At 42.5% G+C, this 6,956-nt stretch overlaps 1 non-coding gene across 1 annotated transcript; it reads right to left on the bottom strand.

Annotated features, from left to right (window-relative positions):
* Nucleotides 1-1,760: 1,760 nt before the first annotated feature.
* Nucleotides 1,761-1,834, bottom strand: Trnat-agu (transfer RNA threonine (anticodon AGU)). The gene has a single exon. It is a non-coding gene; the product is annotated as a tRNA-Thr (tRNA).
* Between the last annotated feature and the right edge of the window lie 5,122 nt (nt 1,835-6,956).

The raw sequence follows: 6,956 nt of genomic DNA, 5'->3' as shown, positions 1-6,956 counted from the left end.
TTGCGATTAAAATCGAGTGAATCCGTTATAAATATAATAGATTCCAAGGACAATAAATACTGGCCATTTACCAAATACTTTTTAAGATTGAGAAACGATCGTTCTCCGATTGATTCCCTCGAGATCAATGGACGCATCCCTTTTTTTTCCTCCGACCCATTTTTTGGCGAGGAAGAACGCGTCTTGGTATATACGTGACATTCTATCAGTTAAGCCACCCCAAGTCGGCTGGTGATCTAATTTAATTGACACCCTAATAGCGAGCCTGCACGGCCGTTAGAGTTCCGGGCACGGTGCTCGAGAAGGATGAAAATGTAAGGGTGGTTAGCTGGGAGACGCATGGGGCGAAGACAATTGAATTTCATGGGGGTTTGGCCGCTTAACCAGCTAATTGGTTTGTTCATGTTACTGCGTGTACATAACTCGTCCCACATCGAGCTTGTCATTAAACATTGAATCGAGTTAAAAAGTTCTAACGAAGAGAGTTAAAAGAGAACTATTCTAAAAATATTTCTTAATAAACGCAAGAATTCTTCGCTTCGAATTACCTAAATATACCTAGCGCGGATGGTTCGACATATATATTTACATTACACCTAATCAAAGTTGAAAGTGAACCTATGGAATTGAAGTGCTCGTACCAAAGGGATAATTTCAAACATTTAAGATTCAAGACTCCTGCGAACGCAGATGTAACGAGATGGACATAATAAATAACAAGAGTAATATAAATAGAACTTGTAAATAAGAGAAATCGGAGCCTGGCGTATTTTCGCGCAAGGGAGTAAATGAATTCCTCGCCGCCATATTCCGAGCCTGGGAAGCCACTAAGAAGAGGAAACTGTGCCCCTTTACGGCACTTTCATGAAGTGAATATTTAACTTTACGTCTTGCGGGTTAAAAATGCTGACCCGCCGGCAGAGGTTTAAAAAGTTGGCGAAGCACCGAGATAAAAGATAACGGCTGATAAAACTTGCTCAAAGTTCCGCGCCAGACTTCGCGGCGCTCGCGTTAGGCACGTCGGGATTACCCAGCTTCGACAATTAAAAAGTTTTCATTGCTTTTTGATAAGCACTTATCAAATTTTTCTACGCGGGCTCGCCGCTCTTTCCGCCGATTAAGTCCGTTGATAAGTTAAAGGTACCGGTCTCCTGGACACGGATTCATTTTTGCGTTTCCCTCGGTTGACTGGTGTCATTTTATTGTTATGTAATCGTTATCGCGTTTGCGAACGTCATTCGCGTTATGCGACATCGTCTGGCAGCGCGAATGTTCCAGCGTATTACGCTTGGGATACCGACAGTCTCCTTGGCATTCTCTTTGTTTGTTTAAAAATATATTCGTAATAGTTCCAGAAAACTTATCACGTATGGAGGATAAAAAGGATTCGGGAATAGACGTTGCGTGATGGATGTTTAAATATTTTTTACACGCGCATTCATCGATTTCTTCATTCTCCCAATTCGCATCGAGTGTTTTACGATGTTTTATATTTACATTTACTGTGTCATTATTTGGAACAGAACGCTCTTTTAGGACAAATGAAATGTACCGTTGGCTGTTCGTAAATATTTGTGACGCGCCAGTGGATTTTATTACTTTAGCTCGCTCGAATGACAGGAGTATTCTGAGCATTTAACAAAAGTACGAGTTTCAAAATATATTTTTCAGAATGCTCATGCTTCCTCTGAGCTTTTGGCTTTTACAGCGAGGGAAGAAAGTGAAAAAAAAATAAATCCTTGTCGATCTTTAAGGAACAAAGGCCCCGGAGGGATTCGAACCCTCGATCTCCTGTTTACTAGACAGGCGCTTTAACCAACTAAGCCACGGCGCCGTTGGAATTCATAAAGATATTTCGCTACTTATGCTTGCGATACATTGTTATCGTTTAAAATTAAATGTACGTAATTACAAAGGTATATTTTTCGTCAATATTTTATCGTCAGACTGCAAATGATTACGCAAACTCATATTTTTATAAATACAGATAAAAAAATGAAATTTTCATAAGCGCATGTCGTGTATTCTAAATAGCATACGAATTATTTTATGTACCTTTATAATCTTGTACAACCTCATACATTTTCTCGTATTTCCGCTTAATATAAATGCGTATATATTCGAAGTTTATTCATATTACATAGATTGATATTCTAATAATAACGTTAAACAAGATAAATATAATCAAAGCAATAATTCTGATGTAATTCTATAATAAATTCCTTTTGCATACAAATAATTGAATGGAAAGCGTCGAGCAAAGTAAAATTAGAAATAGAATAATTTAAACCTATCTCCATAGCTCCCTGGCCGCCATCAAAGCAATTTTTCCTTTACAATTTGCAATTTAGAACAATGTACACACCCGTACGTAACACATTTTGTTTCTGTAAATGTGATTGGCTCCTCTGTGAATGCGTAAACGGCACACCGCGCACCTGTAATCAGTATTCCTTCTGTCAAAAGATTCCTGGCAATTTCGCCGAAGAAATAGATTAAAGACGTAGCCCCGAGGCACGCGAGTACACACTTTTCGCCGAGTTATCTCGCCCGCTCCGTTAATCACTAATAATCCGCGAAAGTGGATTGCTCGTTGTTCCGTAATATCTCATTAATTCGATCGTTAATATTGAAAACACCGAGGAATCCGCGGCGAGCTTGCCTCCGCGTTAAATCGATTTTTCCGCGAGCCTGATTTAATTGGTCCCGGTGATTCGATGCGTCTTAAATTACTCGTCTCCTTTGCTCCTTGCCGTTATATGTATAGACGCATAGTCCTTTCGCGTTGCGCAAATTTGCTTTAAATTACAAAAATGGCGTAGATGGTGGAAGAGAGAGTAGTTTGAGGCTAGTAGAAATAAAAGAATTGAAATATTTATCAGGTGGTGTAGTTAAATGACAAAATTAGGCTTGGAAGAAGTGTAAGAGTTTCAAATTTGTTAGAAATTACAAACATGGCTTGGATGATGGGGAAAGAGTGATTCGAGGCTAGCAGAAATAAAGGAATTGAAATATTTATCAGGAGATGTAGTTAAATACAAAATTCGGAAGAATCGTAAGACTTTCTTTTCCATATGGTAAAAATGGCCAAAACGGCGAAGAGTATATTCCGAAGACGCCAATTCTGTAATCCTATATATTCGGTCGTACAACCGCGGTAGTAATAAAAGCGGATGTAATTAACACACACATCGATCATCCATATCGTACAAGTGACAAGGATTTTCACAGATGAAAAACTTTATTCTGAAGATCAGGTGTTAAAGGAAACAAGTCTGGATAGAATTCGCGAGCATGCGAAACTAAATACTAACGCGAATGTTAGATTACATAGTTTCAAATTGTATAAGAAAATGTTAGCGTTCGTAAGTATTTTCGCGATTACGTCTGCCACTGAAAGCGTTAAATAAACAATTTGTTAGAGAAGCGCACTTTTCCTACGCAGATGGCGGCAAGCGGGAAATAGCGAGATCTTATGCAGGCTTGTTCCCATGTGCGCGGAGGGTTGAGGCTAAGGGAATCGAGAAAGATAGCGAGAAGATGGATGCATGGATAAAGACTAGACGAGGGAGGCGAGAAGACAGAGAGAAAGAGAGTATCGGGTGCTTCTCGTAAATTCTCGCGAATAGCTTCGAGTAAAATATAGAGGTGGCTACGTTCCGCATATGTCATTCCAGCTCTTTCTCGCTCACTTTACGAATACTCGCAGACGATCGCGTACGGACGGATAGGCGCGCGGATGTGTTTTAATACAGTGCTTCTCAAACTGTTGCACCGCGAAATCGACTTCCGAAATCGAAATCGCTTCCGAATCCGAAAATTCCGATCTGTGAAACTTTTTGCGAATGTCGACCGTACCGAAACAATTTCGATCGCGTTGCGAAGTCGTACGTTTTCATTACAAGGAATTTACTTTGGAGAATCACTTTCAATATGTCAAAAATTTTCCACGGGCGAAAGTGGAACGAATTCTGCAATTAACACAGGATTGGTCGAAAGTAATACGAGTTTCCATCGTGACGGGTTTGAGAAACGCTGTTCTAACTTGCATAAACGGCGGTGCCGTTTGGAGGCGTCGCGCATAGGCGGGTTGGCGAACGAAAGAAAGGGTGAAAGAGCGAAGAGCAAATCGTGGGGACATTTCACACGCGAGGAAGCACATGCTCGAGCCACCAGCTACGAAAGTGCATTGGAAAGGACAGAACAAGATGTGTGCCCGATGAAAGTGCATTTTCCGGTTGTGTACCCGGTCCCGGAGATACGTACGATTCTTCGTTGCCAATTGTTCCTCTACTTTCCAAGTACTCTACCTTCTGCGTCGTGACGTCTTCGATTCCAATATTTTCTGAAATTTTATCGAACATCGACGTACATTTTCAAGAGAGATACTAACAATTTTGATATTTTTGAGGAGACGGGGTAGTTGAAACGCTAAGAAGTATCTTCTCCGTTCGATTTTAGGGGTGCGTAGTCTTTTTAATAATTCATTGTTAGGTTCTTGTATTAATAGGAAAATTGTGGTCTCAGCGATAGAGTTTAGGCTGTCTCGATGCTTTGCGTTCCTATGTCGAGCGAGGCTCGACAAAAATTTACTTAAATCAGAAAATTGGTACTGCAAAGGGTTAAAAGTTTGGCGCGTTTGGAACCCTGGCGTTCTCGAACAATATACAGACTCACAGAACACTTGGAACAATTTGGCTGTATTAAAAATGAACGCGATTCGGTCGTGCAGTAGGTTGGTCTCGCTCGGCACAAAGTCCGAATCGTCGTGAAATTCGACGCTCTCGGACCGCCAGCAGCAAAAGGCGCGAAGGTTCGACTGGGAAATGGAAATGAGAAACGACGCGAGCGAGAAATAACAAGCAACGACGCGGAAACTGGCCAGGTATCAGTTTTCCCGGGGAAAACTAAATAATTTTTTCCTAGGGTTTTGAGGAAAAATAACGCGAAATATCGTTCCTCGAAGGGGATGGCCGGCGACGCCGATACGGGTAGTGCAAAAGCGGGGGAGCGAGCGAGCATGGTAAGCTCGAAAAGCTCGGGACAGCTCGAAAAGCTCGAAAAGCCCGAAAGAGAGTGTCACGTTTCCATGGAAACCTGGTGGGGCAACTCCGCCTCTGGACTTGTCGGTTCGATATCCTCTCGTCTGCTCCCTCGCTCCAACGTCAACGTGCTCTACATTTTTCCAAGCCTGGGCTCGCCAAGCATTTTTCCCCGGTTGGTTCAGCGGAACGAGAGAGAGAAAGAGAGAGAGGGAGAGGGGGGGGGGGTAGAAGAGGGAAGGAGAGAAAGAGAAATAGGAAAAAAGCGAGTAACTTCCGATGGCAGAGCGGCGATCTGAAAAAACCTCTTTTTTCCAACGAGACGCTTCGATACTTTCGAGTCGTTCGAGGACCCTCGCCGTCGTACTTTCGTACTCATAACCCAATTTCCATTCCGCGAGCCGTTACTCTCGAGTTACATTAGTCAAGGGAGCAAAAGGATACTCGATTCGAGTATATTTAATGGAAAAATAAAAAGTTGCGACGTGTAGTCTGACGATGGTTGATAGTGAACAACACTGGGGTTGACGGAAGAATTCGTAAAGGAATCTGTCGTTGTATGTTTGATGCTGTACTAGATAGATCGGACCAGACATGTTAAAATAATAAGGAAAGAATCTCTTGTTCTATACACAGCAACTGCTAATCGTTCTACAAACAGTACTCCGAGCTTGAAAAATTTACGAGGAATATACCAGGTGCACTTCGATAGCTACCTCGTCGGGATAATAAAATAGCAAAGCAAATTTTTCTTGGCACTGATCTTAAACACGTACGGATTAATTTCTTCGTAACGCGAATAATTCGATTAACCCTTTGCGAAATGCAAACGCGATTAAAAAGTCAATCTAAACTTGGCACTCGTAGTAATTAGAACGCTATGAAAGCATCACGAGAAAAATCCCTCGAGTACAAGGGATTTAAAAACACACCACCTCCACCTAACGTCCGCCTAAATCCACCAACTTGCCTGCTCCTTATCCTCCAATTTTTTTCAAAATGGAGTCTTAAAGCCTACCCCTTTCCTTCGGCAATTTCTACGTCAGTTTCCTTGGAACAGTAAGTGCTACCAAACCAGGTGCGAGGATATTCAGTTTCGCTCCTCGAGGAGTTGCCACCCTCGCGCTTTTAAGAGAATGCAGAGAGTCGTCTTAGCTCTCGAGGCGCTCTCGGGGTGAAATTTGGGTTAATTCTGTAGTAGCTCCGTGGAAGGGGGGCAGGTTGGGGGCGAGAACAGGTGGGCATCATTTTAAGATTCCTGGCTACCGAATTTCGCGCGAATAAGTTTCAAGTGGCGCGCGCAAAACGTGGCAAAGGCCAACCCTTACCGGTATCACGGCCGGACGTGACGGCGGTCCGAGGTCGAGGAACGCGGGTTTAATTTCGTTGAGTGCATCCAACGGGTGATCCGACGGGTCGACGCTACCCTCTGGATGTGCGTCTATTCAGGAACATGTGCACATGTAAGTCGCCATTCGCGCGAGCGCGGCAGCGATAGGCACTCGATTTATCCTACGGTTCGTTTTCGAGCAAATCCGTCGTCTTAGGGTTTCCGATGGCATAGTGTTCATTGTCCGGGACAGATATGCACGAAATACGGGGGTGAGACTCCGAGGAAGCGACGACGAGACTTGGAAATGGGGCTGATGATCAAATTTTCGGGAAAGAGAGGGACACTATTATTTACAAGAGATTTCAGCTAGGTTTCTGTAGTATACTTTATTTCTTTTTCCTGATAAATCGATTCCTTTTCTGTCGTCGCTGTAGAAACACAATAATAAAGTTTCGAATTATTTTATTTTCTGAGACGAACGCGTTTACATTCCGAACAAACTAAGTTCAGTGGCTGTTTCACTACTTTCGACTTATAGAATTTGAATCAAAATTTAAAAATGCGAAAACATTCTCGGAATA

This window comes from Hylaeus anthracinus, unplaced genomic scaffold (assembly GCF_026225885.1).
Source record: "Hylaeus anthracinus isolate JK02 unplaced genomic scaffold, UHH_iyHylAnth1.0_haploid 5, whole genome shotgun sequence".
NCBI lineage: Eukaryota > Metazoa > Arthropoda > Insecta > Hymenoptera > Colletidae > Hylaeus > Hylaeus anthracinus.
Note: the sequence above shows the minus strand (reverse complement) of the source record. Positions and strands in the feature narration are given on the sequence as shown.